This window comes from Triturus cristatus, chromosome 6 (genome assembly GCF_964204655.1).
Source record: "Triturus cristatus chromosome 6, aTriCri1.1, whole genome shotgun sequence".
In the NCBI taxonomy this organism is placed as follows: domain Eukaryota; kingdom Metazoa; phylum Chordata; class Amphibia; order Caudata; family Salamandridae; genus Triturus; species Triturus cristatus.
This window is the reverse complement of record NC_140589.1, coordinates 56,105,925-56,120,264: the sequence shown is the minus strand read 5'-3', so window position 1 is coordinate 56,120,264 and position 14,340 is coordinate 56,105,925. Positions and strand designations below refer to the sequence as shown.

The 14,340-nt window shown below is 45.6% G+C and overlaps 1 protein-coding gene and 1 long non-coding RNA gene across 2 annotated transcripts in view; one reads left to right on the top strand and one right to left on the bottom strand.

The window, feature by feature from the left end:
- Positions 1-9,691, bottom strand: part of LOC146813761 (uncharacterized) — a 92,143-nt gene extending 82,452 nt beyond the window's left edge. Inside the window, exons 1-2 of the long non-coding RNA XR_014962435.1 lie at positions 9,639-9,691; positions 8,498-8,625 (exon numbers count right to left, since the gene is read on the bottom strand). This is a non-coding gene — a long non-coding RNA (uncharacterized LOC146813761). The remainder of the gene's footprint in view (positions 1-8,497; positions 8,626-9,638) is intronic.
- The window catches only part of DNAH8 (dynein axonemal heavy chain 8), a 13,985,216-nt gene that overhangs the window by 8,267,552 nt on the left and 5,703,324 nt on the right, over positions 1-14,340 (top strand). The window lies entirely within an intron of this gene.

Below are 14,340 nucleotides of genomic sequence, written 5' to 3'. Positions count from 1 at the left end.
GTACGCCTTTCCTCCTATACCACTTCTGCCCAGAGTGCTGAAGAAGATCAGGCGCGACCGGGCCCAAGTCATCCTTGTGGCTCCGGATTGGGCACAAAGATACTGGTATCCCGAGCTACTCAGTCTGTCAATCGATCCCCCGATTCGACTGCCTCTTTAGGAGGACCTTCTGTCGCAGCAGCAGGGGACGGTCCTCCACCCGAACCTGTCCAGCCTCCACCTCCATGCGTGGAGATTGAGCGGCGACAGTTGATGCCATTTGACTTGCCTCCTGAAGTCTGTGATGTCATTCTGGCAGTCAGGCATCCCTCCACTAAAACGGCATACGCCTGCAGGTGGAACAAATTTGTGGCATGGTGCACAGCAAAGGCTGTGGATCCCCTTTCTGCCCCTCTTTCTGAAGTTCTATTCTTTCGTCTTTCCCTGGCCCAGCAGGGCTCTGCTCTGGGCACCCTCAAAGGATATCTTTCAGCTGTTTCTGCCTTCTTACGGCTTCCTGATAAGCGTTCTCCTTTCAAGTCTCCTGTTGTTGCTAGATTCTTTAAAGGTATTACTCACATGTTTCCTCCTGTCCCTTTCGTAATGCCTCAGTGGGACTTGAACCTGGTCTTGACATATCTGATGTGCACTCCCTTTGAGCCTCTTTATAATTGCCCTCTTTGTCTTCTGACTCTTAAGACTGCTTTCCTGGTTGCCATCACCTCTGCCAGAAGAGTGAGTGAGCTCCAGGCTCTCTCTTCTAAACCTCCTTTCCTCTCTGTCCATCCGGACAAGGTTGTACTCAGGACTCGTCCTTCCTTTCTCCCTAAGGTGGTTACTGCCTTTCACATCGGCCAGTCTGTTACATTGCCTACCTTCTTTCTGCCTCCGCATCCCTCGAAAGAGGAAGAGAGGCTCTACCGTCTGGACCCAAACCGTGCGCTCTCCTTCTATCTGGACCGCACGAAACAGTTCCGGGTGGACGACCAACTCTTCGCTGGATACGTGGGCGCTAAGAAGGGGCGGGCAGTGTATAAGCAGACCATCTCTCGGTGAGTCGTTTTGTGCATTAAGGCCTGTTATTCCTTGGCTAAGAAGGAGCCTCCTGTGGGCCTGAGGGCCCATTCCACTCGGGCCACAGTGGCTACTACTGCCCTGGGACAGGGAGTCCCTCTGCAGGACATTTGTCAGGCAGCAACCTGGGCCTCGCTGCACACGTTTGCTAAGCATTACTGCCTGGACATCCAAGTCCGAGAGATGGCTTCTTTGGCCGTTCCGTTCTCCAGGACTTCCTGGTGTGATCTTGGTTCGCACACACACCACCGGGGTTGGTATTGCTGGGGTATCTATTCTAAGGTACGGAATCTAACTAACGTGTTTCTTTCAGATGAACAAGTTACTTACGTTCTGTAAAGATATATCTGTAAGAAACATTAGTTAGATTCCTTACCGCCCCACCCATCCTCCCCGTTCTGCGAACTGATATCTAGGGTTAAGGTCATCCCTTTCAGGGCCCTAGATTCATGGTATCAGTGTCGGTTTCTTGCATCGCTCTGCGTTTCTGGCACGGAAAGCTATGTACAAGAACTGACGTCAGCGCACGAGGGCGGCGTCTAAGTACTCCGACGATGTCATCCCGGCGATCACGACTCCGACGACGGACGCGGAGCCGCAGACAACGCCTAGCGACGCACAAGGGTATTGCTGACGAAAAATCTTTCCGGATCCAGCCTGACGCCTGGGGATATTCTAAGGTAAGAAATCTAACTAACTAATGTTTCTTACAAATATATTGTTACCGAAGGTAAGTAACTTGTTCACCAGGGGCTGACATGTGGCCAGAGATGCCAATTGGGTTTAGGCTTCAACACAGTTTTAGGGAAGGAACATAGGCCCTGGGTACCTGATTGGCAGGAGCCCAGGGCACACTCAGTAAAAGTACATCAGCAATTTAGCAAAAAGTGGGGGCATACCATGCAAGAAAGATGGTACTTTCTCACAGAGAATGTAAAAGAAAATTAAACCGTGACAGAGTAGCAAAGCCATGGGTGAAGATTGAAAAAAATGCTAGAAAAGCAATGCAATGATAAGTGGAAAAATCCCTGGGAAGAAGAATGAACAGGGACTGTTTTTTTTTTTTTTCAAGGTTTTTGATTCAAAGGTTTGAGGTTGTATTTCAGAATACTCCCTTATGAATGTATGTATCCACCCATCATCAATCACCTCCCTCCGACTCAAAGGCCCACTCCCGCTCCCTACCCATGTAATTTGCTCATTTTGACCGTGTCATCAGCCATGGGTGGTCTGTTGCGGTCGTCTGCATGGTTACAAGCAAACAATAGTAGTACCACATGTCATGTGATGTCGTGACGTATATCATCAATCATTCACATTAGTAATCATATCATCTGCCTTGTTCTGGTAGTCAGGGTGAAAGTGAAATTGAGCATTTCCTGCCTCTCGCTTCACTTGCTGCTAATTGGAACACTTTGCATTTCATGAAATTGTTTTTAACATTTTAGTGTTGTTTTAAACTTGCTGTGTTGGGAACTTTTATTTGGGAACTTTGGTTGAGGAAGGGGGAATCGAACACTGCTATTCTTTATCGCTCTTCGACCGCAATCCGCCATTTTACTCACGATGGTGCGGTCTAGTGGTTGAACACTGGCCCCTAAATGGGACACTGGGCGAGTGCGCAGCAGACGCGCACAGCGGATGTGTGCAACGGGCGTGCCGGTGGGGCGTCGAAGACGCGCCTAAGACAAGCCCGTCTGCGCCCGTTAGGGTCCCGGAGGGGGCCGGGGCCGGTTGCGCTGCCGGTTTTGTTACGGAGCCGCCTAAGGTAATTGCATATGGCAGGGACTACCTCCTAGACTTTGATAATCGCTCTGCCTGCAGACCTCACTTAGATATGTTGGAGAATACCCTCTCCTTGAGGTGCAAAGAATGCAATTGGACAGTCTGCCCTTTTCTCAGAGAGCACTAAGTTAAATGGACACGATTGCTCCTAGCATAGAGCAGATGCTTCATGTAACTTCCCGAGGGCCGCCTTACTGAATGTTCGCTCCTTAAAAAACATGAATTTGAAATATATGATTATTTGGTCGACTCCCCCAATCTGTTGTTTCTCTCAACGGATGCTTCCAATCCTACTATTGCTAAAGCGATCCCCCAGGTTTATCAGATTTTGAGGAAGGACCGCCCCACCGGGAGAGGCGGCGGGTAAGCCATAGTATACAGGAGCTCTTTTTCCTGTACGCCCTTAGTAAATACGGAGATAGAGGGGGCTGAGAGTCTGGGTTTTCTTCTGACATTTTTGGCCCAGCAATTAATGGCAGGAGTAGTAATCTACCGCCCTCCCGGACCAGCAAAGAACTTTGTGGAATCCATTAGCCATATTGTCTCCCCCATTGCAGCTAAATATAGCCATTGTATGGTCCTTGGTGATTTCAATCTTCACATGGACAAGTTATTGGATACTGATTCCATGAGATTGTATGAATACTTTGATATTTTTAACCTGATCCCATATGTATGTCTTCTCACCCATGACAAAAATTACATGAATGTCCCATTAGCCCTAACTTGGTCAGACCACAATCTGGTTGAGTTTAAAATTCGCAGAGAACATGCAGGACTCCAATTTTCGGACACAGCCAGTGCCAGTCACAGTTTCAGGCCTTTCTATCTGATGACACCTGAGGCCATTCAGTGCGCTATGCTGTATCACCCGATTCCCTTAAGTGGTACCCTGGAACTAGATGTGCAGGCCTTAGAGGGCTGTTTACAACGACAGACCTTGGAACGAGCTCCCCCCTCAGTGAGGCCCGCTAAATCCACTCGAGTTTCGGCCTCTTGGTTTTCTGAAGCCCTAAGGGATAGCAAAAGGGCCTGTAAACATCTCGAAAGAGAGTGACGGAGAACTTATGGCTCCTCTGATAAATTGACATATAAACTTGCTTTGAAAAAATCACTTCAGGAAAGTACGTGAGGAAAATAAACTCTTTCTGTCAACAAAAATTGATTTGGCAGCTAATAAAAGTAAAACCCTCTTGAATATTGTAAAAAGCTTCTCCTCCCCGATGACAGTCAGCCAACCGTTTGTTCCTACAAGTGAATGGACTGATTGCATGGCCTGCTTTTTTTATGGAAAAATCAAAGTTATCCAGGACTCCTTTGTAGAACAGTCATTTTACCTGGAGGATGTCGGTTGACCTCAGTTAGAGGTCTGTCCACGTTCCATTACGTCTCTTACGGAGTTCCCTATGATCACTTTGGAGCAGTCTCTGGTGCTAATGAAATCTTTAAAATCTGGCTCCCCCTCCGACCCCTTCCCAGCTAAAGTGTTGTCTTCTATTGCGGAAGTGATCAACCCCATAGTGAACCCTATTCTGAACACCGCTTTGAGGGAAGGGTTGATGCCCCAAACGTGGAAACACGCCAAAATTCTTCCGCTATTGAAGAAACCTACGGCAGACCCTGCGGCCGCCAGTAATTATAGGCCCATCTCACTCCTGCCTTTTTTTCCAAGGTTGTGGAAAAATTTGTTAATGGAGTTTTAACAAACTACATGGAGACCAACTGCTTGCTGCACTCTAGCCAGTCTGGTTTCAGAGCTAATTTTAGCACCGAGACTGCTTTGTTAGAATTTGCAGAGACAATTAAAGCTATGTTGGATAGAGGAGGTAATGCAGTACTGGTTTTACTGGACCTCTCTGCAGCTTTCGATACCGTGGCCCATACTAGATTACTGCAAAGACTCTGGAAGAGTGGTATTGGTGGCACGGTATTGAGCTGGTTTGCGTCCTTTCTTACCAACCGCTCCCAAACTATTTGGTCCCCTCCTTTTTCTGGGCAATTCCTCCTATGCATGTTGGGGTCCCCCAGGGCTCAATTCTGAGCCCAACATTATTTAATTTGTACATGGCCCTGCATGCCCTTCTCGTCGAGAAATTTGGTGCTAAAACAGTGTCATATGCTGATAATACTCAGCTGTTGTTCACCTGCGAGAAGAGTGTTGAATTCAAGGGCAACCTAATTATTATCTGTCTCTCTAAAGTCTTCTCCTGGCTAAGCTATAACCATCTAAAATGCAACTCTGAGAAGTCAGAAATCATCTTTTTCGGCCCACATCTGTGTGAAGATTGGCATGCATGGTGGCCTCAGGAGATGTCCCCTCCTGTGTCAGCCGTCTCTACCGTGAAGAATTTAGGAGTCGATTTGGATTCGGCCCTCTCCATGAAGACCCAAATTCATACAGTCGCTGGGGCCTGCTTCGGGCTGCTGAGAATGCTTAGGAATTTTCTTCCCTTGCTCTCAATCCCCTACAGGAAGACAGTTGTTCAGGCCTTGATAGTCTCTAGACTAGATTATGTTAATTCCCTGTATCTCGGCCTCCCTGAACATCTCCTTGCCCGTCTGCAAGTGATCCAGAACGCAGCGGCCAGGGCCATCTTTTTGACAGGGCCCAGAACTCATACCTCCCAGCTCCTGTCATCACTGCACTGGCTCCCGGTGCGAAAAATAATTCAGTTTAAAACCCTGGGTTTGGTCTTTAAAGCCTTCCACAAGATTGGAGCCCCTTATCTTTGGGACAGATTCCAACCTTATATGCCTCAGCGCACTCTGAGATCCTCTTCCCAACTCCTGATTACCACCCCTAAGGTGCAACTTTCCCGAGTAGGGGGCAGATCCTTTTATGTAGTGGCCTCTCTGCTGTGGAACTGCCTTCCTTTATCCGTCAATCAGAGCCCTGACCTCCTTTCATTCAGGAAGGGTCTCAAAACGTGGATCTTCCAGTTATGATTTCCCTTTGAAGTGACTAGCTTTGTTCGTCGGTATGTGGTCTATGTTTTTTTCAGTGCCGGGACACTCCATGGAGTAGCCGTGCACTATATAAATATGAGCTAATATAACATAACATTTTCCATTGATTTAACAGAGTATGGCCATAATAGAAAAATAGATAATTCTGTGGTATAGCTGCCCCACCTGCAGACAGTAGTAAAGTAACGTGAGTCTGCGACACAAGTATGACTGTCTAGGCCGCCAGATGACTGAACTGGGATACCTACAAGATTACTTTAGCTAAACAAGAAAGAGAAGAATACTTTCTCCTCCATAGTAGACTGAAACCGCCCTAGTGACAGTATTAGATAACCTAAGAATGCGGGCTGACAATGGTAACTCAAGTGTACTGGTATTATTGGATATGTCAGCTGCATTTGATACGGTGAATCATAATATCTTATTGAAAAGACTAGAGAGTATTGGAGTAAAAGGTCTGCCACTGAACTGGCTACGTTCTTATCCGACATGTAGACAACAGGTAGTTACAATTCCATCTTTCACATCCTCAAGTACCCCCATATGCCACGGGGTACCACAGGGATCAGCTATAAGTCCAATTTTATTTAACATTTATTTGTGTCCTCTCATCTCCATTATCAAATCTTTTGATATTGATCTTGTAAACTATGCAGATGATAGGCAATTGGTGTTCTCACTTGAAGGTAACCAGGCAGTTTCCCTGAATACATTTCTTGAGTGTATGCAACAAACTACTAAATGGCTTAGAATTAACTCGTTACAATTTAATGGAGAAAAACAGAGATTGTATACTGCTCAACAACTAAGATTGATCGTCCCCTATTGTTAGAATTTCAGCTTACTCCAATAGATAAACCTCTAGCACCAGTTAAAATGGTGCGTAATTTGGGGTTTCTGATGGATGATAACCGGCAGCAGGAGTCACAAGCCAGTAAAATAGTTAGCACATGTTTCTCCCTGCTCAGAGCTCTACGAAACATTTTGCCGCTCTTACCTGCTGCCACAAGATCACAAGTTGTGAGGTGTGTGATTTTGAACAGGCTGGATTACTGCAACTCACTGTACTTGGGTGCTTCAAAATCAACGATACAGAGGTTGCAAAGGATCCAGTCAATAGCGGCCAAATTAGCTCTGAACAGGCAGCGTAGTTCCTCAACTTCTATGGCCCTGAAGGACCTTCATTGGCTGACAGTTCACCAGAGGATACAATTTAAATCCCTCTGTATTGTGTTCAGAGCAGTACACGGAATGGGCCCAAAACCCCTGAAGAGGAAATGTACTTGGTATGCCCCCAGGAGACCTCTTCGTTCGGCAAGTGCAAACCTGGTAAATACCTTAAGGTTCAAGAAAACAAAGTCTGGTGGCAGAGCCTTTAGTGTGGCAGCCTTAGGGCTATGGAATGAACTTCCCTCAGACATCATGAAAATTCATTCTATGCTTCCAATTAGGAAGAGGCTGAAGACCTGGCTGTTTCCTAGGTAGAAGTATTCTGTGCTATGAATCCCCGGGCAATTTGTTTACAGGTACCTTTTTCAACTCGGTAGGGTAAAGCGCCAGGATACCCAAAGGGTGACAGCATGCGCTATACAAGACTCCTTTAAATTACATTACATTACATTACATAGAGCCTAATGCCTGAAACTCTAATCACATCCAAAGCTTAGCGGTCGAGGAAGTGAGGATACCGCAAATGTTATGTACTGCTAGTGCTATTGTGCCACTATACTTTTATGTGTATTATTTTGTGTTACTGTTTTGCTAAGAGTATTGGTTACAATTGTCTTTTTTCTTTCTTGATATAACTTGCTAACTGCTTACCAAACCAACAAGCAGGAGTTAGCAGCCAAGACCCGGCAACGGAAGCTGGAGGCCATCAGGGATGAATATCGGCGGCTGGTGGCTCTGGCGGAAGAGGAGGAGGAGGCAGCAGCTGCAGCCTCCAATGCCGCGGGCCCCAGCCAGGCCCCCCCAATGCTTCCGGTGGAACGGCACCATGGTCTGGCAGCTGCCCACTGCAGATCAACCACTGCTGCCCATCCTGTTGTTCCTGTAAAAACATGTATGCGCTGCATACTCCCCTGCATGGCACTCCTATAGGGCAGGATGGAGGAGTCCTTCCACCTTCTTGAGTGCAATATTGAGCTAGCCTGCTGCTAGACCTCAGTCTCTTGACTCTTGCCCCTTTTCTAATCTTTTTTTGTGGTGGGTGGGACTTGTTAGTGAGAGGGTGGGAATGTGGGAATTGTGTAAAACTTGGGAGTTTTTTTTATAGACATTTACTTTTATGGACAATTCTTTTGGACTTGCGTTGCTTTACTGGACATTGGTTGGGGTTATAGAGAGGGGTGGGTCAGGTGTTGTGGGTTTCTTTCCTTCTAGTTTATATTTATTTGGGGAATACATTATTTATAGTTTTACATATCATGTAAATCTTTTTTAGCGGGGTTACTCTGTTACTTCACACTGTTTCGTTTGCTGTAGGGCCGCAGCCAGTTTTTGAAATCTGCCGGTTGTGTAACTCACCAACAATAGATGCAGTACCCTCACTTGTCCTACTACTGTCAGTCTATCCTCCTAGTCTATGCAGTCTACAGCTAAAATCCCTATGGACTTGCAAGGGTGTGCGTGTGTGAATTAATTAATTTCCATAGTATATACATCATTGCATCCCCCACACTACTTTTCTTACCTGTGATTGATGATTAGGTGAAGCGGTGGCTGCATGTTGATGGTTTGATTTCCCAAGGTGCCATGGTGGTGGTAGTAGTAGTAGTAGTAGACAGTAGCATTTGTAAAAGAAGAAAATGAGACAGTCACCTGAGGGAGAAGAGGGAACGACAAGTAAGAGTACAGTACACAAGAAAAAGACTGCCAAACAAGAAACTATGAGGATGAGCAATGCTAAAGTAAAATAAACAGAATGGTGGACTAGCCTAGTACAAGTTACAAACTGAAGTTGACTCGAGCTATGAAGTGGACAAGCGTAACCTTTAGTGCTGGAAGGATGATGATGCTGGTAATTAATTATGATGGATTATGTTCCTCTGGAAAACATTTGAATATTGAATTCTGTGCATGGGCGGGCAATCTAATCTCTATATTGCCAGTGTGGCCTATATAGATACTTAGTTCCAATAATTATGGCAGCACAACTGTGCTGCCTTTCCAATCGCACAGCTTGAAAGAGATACTTAAAAACATTTTTCGTGTTTCAAACACCATATTTATTGAATGATATTCAAATTTTTTATCACTTTATCTTTTGCTTTGCTGTTAACAACAAGGCTGTTCAGAAACCCATTTTTTTCAAATGGAGCAGTTGTGCCCATCCAAGCCTCTTACTGCCCCACGTAGGCAACTCAATTCACAAAACAGTTCAAGATGTAACAAATCCCAATGCATTTCGGGCCCATTTATTTAGCCCTTAGTCAGGGGTAACTGTTTGAATAAAAGTGAGATAAAACCACCATTAATCTTCTATTGCCGAACACTTCGCTGTTTTATCAAACATACATGTTATAGTAATAATCCCACTCTGTACAAATAAGTGATGAAATAAAAATTAAATAAACACACCATAGTCTAAATGCATTCAGTGCGCTGCCCCCTTGTCAAGTGATTTACAGCACGCAATAACCTCCCCCACACCAATCCACGATCTCATGCCTGCCAATTAAACCGCGTTGCTGCATAAATCCTCAACCACCCGAAATTGCATATCAACTGAATCTCATGTGCCTATATCTAACCCCTCTGTAAACAAAATATAAAGTGCCCAAATATTACACATTAGTAATGCAGCGCCCCCCATCCCACTTTCCATGACATACCTGCTGTTGTTCCATTAAAATTCCCTACCACTCCAACACCTCCTTTCCTCATAGTAACTGCTAACACCACTTTCTCTTCCCCAAAACCCAAAATTTAAACTTAGCCTCTAACGTGATTCCTCCAATCACCAAAACGCGAGCAGCTGCGACTGCTTTCCCTTTAAAGCTGCATCACTTGTTCCGACCAAATTTAAACTCAACCCGACTCGAACGTGTCCTCCCAGTGTAACACAGCCCATGCTCACTACAAACCCAAACTAATTACCTCAACTACAAATCCCACAATCCCTTATGACCCCACGCCCTACTTGTGTGTGATACTGATCAATGCCCTACATCACAACAACTCATCGACTTAGTTTATATGTTATAAACCTTCATTTTTGCCAGAACATAAATCCATGTGAATATAAACAACAATGTAATGCACAAATGTACGTCAAGAGTATTCATTTGACTCCCGAGTCTTTAACGTAAGTCCAAGAAGACACGCCTCCAATGGCTTTGTGGTGAATTGCGGCAGCCTTGTTGATAAAGATGTTGGGGCAGATTTATGAGCCCCTTGTGCCACTTTTGCGTCACTTTTAACATGGGAAAAGTGACGCAAAAGTGGCGCAAGGGGCTCATAAATCTGCCCCGTTGTATATAGTAATCTTGCGATGAACCAAATTAATCCTTTTATGCTGGGTGCAAAACTGCTTGGGTGAGGCAACATTGATTCATCAAACACTAAAGAATAGCAGATGCACAACATGTTCGTCAGTTTTTCTCCTTGCTTGTCAATTGATTCCTTTTTGCATGCAGACTGGAGCCGTGCCAAGCCTCAAGACATGTGTAAAAGTTCCAACAATTATGGCAGCACAACTGTGCAACTATCCAATCGCACAGCTTGAAAGAGATGCTTCAAAACATTTTTCGTGTTTCAAACACCATATTTATTGAATGTTATTCAAATTTCATCAGACTTTTTTCAGACTTATTTTTATCACTTTGGGCCTCATGTAGGTAGCTAAATACCGGTCGGTAACGGCCGAAATTCGGTAAATATCCCGTTAACGACCGGTATTTAGGCATTTGAGATGTAGGAGGCATGATTTAAGGATTCGATAATTTACCGAATCGGTAAGGGATCGGTAAAATACCGAATCGGTAAAATACAGATTCGTCAAATTACCGAATCCTTAAATCATATGTAGGGAGCACTCAAGTGAGTGAATTTCAGTAGTAAGGATTCGGTATTTAACACCAACTACAGGTTGATGTTAAATAACGGATACCTTTCAAAAAGCTAAATTTGGCTGCTTTAAAAGTGTCATGTGGCAGACATACATGCCCTTAGGGCATGTATGTGCGCCACATGTGCACACATGCACGTATCAGGGGTGCAACAGGGTGTCAATGTGACACCCTGCCACCCATGATTATGCTTCCCCTATTACCGATTCGGTATTTACCGAATCGGTAATAGTAAATGGCTTCATTGCCCATAGGAATGAATGGGAAGGGATGCATTATTACCGATTCGGTAAATACCTATTCATGAATACCGATATTTACCGAATCGGTAATAATTACCGATTGTTTACCTACATACTATTTACCGATTCATAAATACCGAATCGGTAAAAATCGGTATTTATGAATCGGTAAATATAATTTATCTACATATGGCCCTCAATCTTTTACTTTGCTGTTCACAACAAGGCTGTTCAGAAACCCAATTTTTTAAGTTGTGCCCATCCAAACCTCTTGCTGCCCCACGTAGGCAACTCAATTCACAAAACAGTTCAAGATGTAACAAATTCCAATGCATTTCGGGCCTATTTATTTAGTCCTTCGTCAGGGGTAACTGTTTGAATAAAAATGAGATAAAACCACCATTAATCTTCTATTGTCGAACACTTCACTGTTTTATCAAACATACATGTTATAATAATAACCCCACTCTGCACAAATAAGTGATGAAATAAAAATTAATTAAACACACCATAGTCTAAATGCATTCAGTGCGCTGCCCCCTTGTCAAATGATTTTACACGTGTCTTGAGGCTTGGCACGGCTCCAGTCTGCACGCAAAAAGGAATCAATTGACAAGCAAGGAGAAAAACAGATGAACATGGTGTGCATCTGCTACTCTTTAGTGTTTGATCTATATAGATACTTAGAGCAGAAGAAGATCCTTGCCCTGCCTTGAGTTAGTGTTGCTTTCACCATATCCGCCCGAGCAAGTGTGTGATCAATTATTGATGTAAATTTAATTTAGTCACTGTGAGAAGTTGGCCTGATATATGCTGTCCACTAGTTATAGTGGGCACCCTGTATCAGTCCAAACAACCCCTTATGGTGATAGGTTAAAGACAACCTTTATGGAAAGCTATCCTAGTGGTAGCTATGTAGAGCAGCCTTCAGGTTAAGTCTTGAAGGAATGTAAACAGCTTGTTTTACCAGTCTATAATCTCTTGAATGATCAAATGAAAGGACAACCACAACAGTTATATATTTAAAATATATGTATTTAAGATAAAACACACCCCTCTAGTCTCTTTATGAGGCTGGAGTTCGAAGTACTTAAGTTACAAGTCAGTATTCAACAGTCAAAGCACAAATACACGTTTGGGCCCTAGGGGCGTACCAAACCATATACCAATAAAGTGGTATAAAAACCACAACTGAACTAGACACAAGGCCTAGAGCCTGTAGAAGTGCTTGGACCACAAGGAACCACCCAAGGTAGTGACACAGAGGACCCATGGGGGACGCATGCAGTGTGAGAACACAGCCGCGAATCGCTGTTAACTTCTATGGCGAAAGTCGCGGTTGGAAATTAAAGAGTTTAAGGACACTTAGAGGATGACTACAAGCAAACCCTTTAAGACTTAGAGGTCTCTAGGGCCAACACCCACGGGAGCACCGGAGTACTCGAGTTACCTCACCCAGGGAAGCCGGGTGCATAGGTGTCAATTGGTGTCGGGTCACGGCGTCGTTTTAAATGGAAGCTGGAAAAGAAGTGCTGCTGCCGTGAAGAGGAGTGTCCGAAGAGATCCAAGCCTGGATCGAGGATGAAAGGGACCTGAAAGCAGAGGGGACAGAGTCTGGGTCACTTACCAGTGACCAGGGGCACGATAGTCCAATGCCCACAGATGTTGGGTCCTTCAGGTGAGTTGACGGGTGTCTTGACTCTTCAGCCACGAGGTCCAGGAGGCGTCGACGATGAACAGGAGCTGGATTCGAGCTGTCCCATGAAGTCTGTCGAGTGCTGCGATGTCAGCGACCAGAATGTACCCAACAAGCCTTGGCAACGGCAAGTCAAGTGGAGATAAAAGAAAGATGTTGGTGTAGACCAGCAAGGTCTGGGGGACTCACCCAGTCAGGGTAAGTCAGGGCATGTCTGGAGCAACCAGGAAAGACCAATCAGAAGAGGAGTTGCCTTCGTGGGGACCCACTAGCCAACGGGCTAGCGATTGCAAAGGAGCCTTGAGCAGTCGCAGTGGAAACTGGCCCATGGGTCACTCGTGGAGTGGAGGCCAGAGATCTTTGGTGCTGTAGATGCCCAAGGTTGGGGCTACTTGGAGCCCAAAGCACAACTTCGAGGAAGACCAGGAAGATGATGGACCGGCAAAAGATCACAGTGTCCAGGAGTCACGGTTCCACGTCACCCACGATAGCCAAGGGCCTCAGCTTTGCTGTGGACTCAGGGTAGCCTCGGGGAAGTCTGGAAATCTACCTCTGGTGATGCAAAGACTTTGGCGTCCGGCGGGAGCTTCAGATTTGCAGACCAGACAGTTGCTTCTTTGGTGCCTGCCATGCAGGGGAGTCACTCCTTGACCCCAAGGGAGATTTCGTCAGTCTTCTAGTCGAAATAGAAAGTCGAAGGTCCAGGATTTATGTTGCAGAGTTTTGTCCAGGGTAATCTAAACTCTCAAGGACTGGGTTTCCATACTTACTAAGTTTGGGGGTTGGACATACTCTAGGGACCCACCTATGGGAGGGTTTGGAAAGAGGGGTGGTTACACCCATTTCCTTTGTCCAGTTTCGCACCAAAGCAGGGGCAGATAGCCCCTGCAACTGATTTGAACTGGTCTATGCACAGGGACACCAAATGTGCCCCAGCTGCAGGACTTCAAAGCACCAGAGAGTGCTCCTGCCCAGCCCCAATACACATCTGCCTGTCTGGGGAGGTGGTTACACCTCCCTGGGACAGGAAACCTATTGTCCAGGCCTCTCCTGCCGGAGTTTCGGTCAGCAGCAGGAGGCCAGACCTGTGTCTGTGGCAGTGGCATCCATTTTGTGATGCCAGGGCTTTAGAAAGTCTTTACCGGATAGACCAGTGTGTACATGTCTCTCCCTCTAGAAGGGTGGAATGCTACCCCCACCACCTGAACTGGCGGGGGGGGGTAGTATTCGAAAGTGTTTGACACCAAACACGACATGTTTCTGTGCAGCCAGTCCAAAGTTAGCATTTACCGCAAGGTTATAATTAACTTAAGAGTATATGGTCAGGCTGCACCACAAACAGCATCAGCGGAGGTACTTCGAACACTTCAGAGGGGCTCTGCTCATGCAGGGGCACCCTCTCACATAAAAATCAAGCACTCTGCCTTCAGGATTGCTAAGGCCTGCCATAGGAGTGACTTACAGGTTTTATACGTGTGTGCAATGGTAGTGATATGGATAGCCTATACCACAGTAAGGGGTGCAGGCG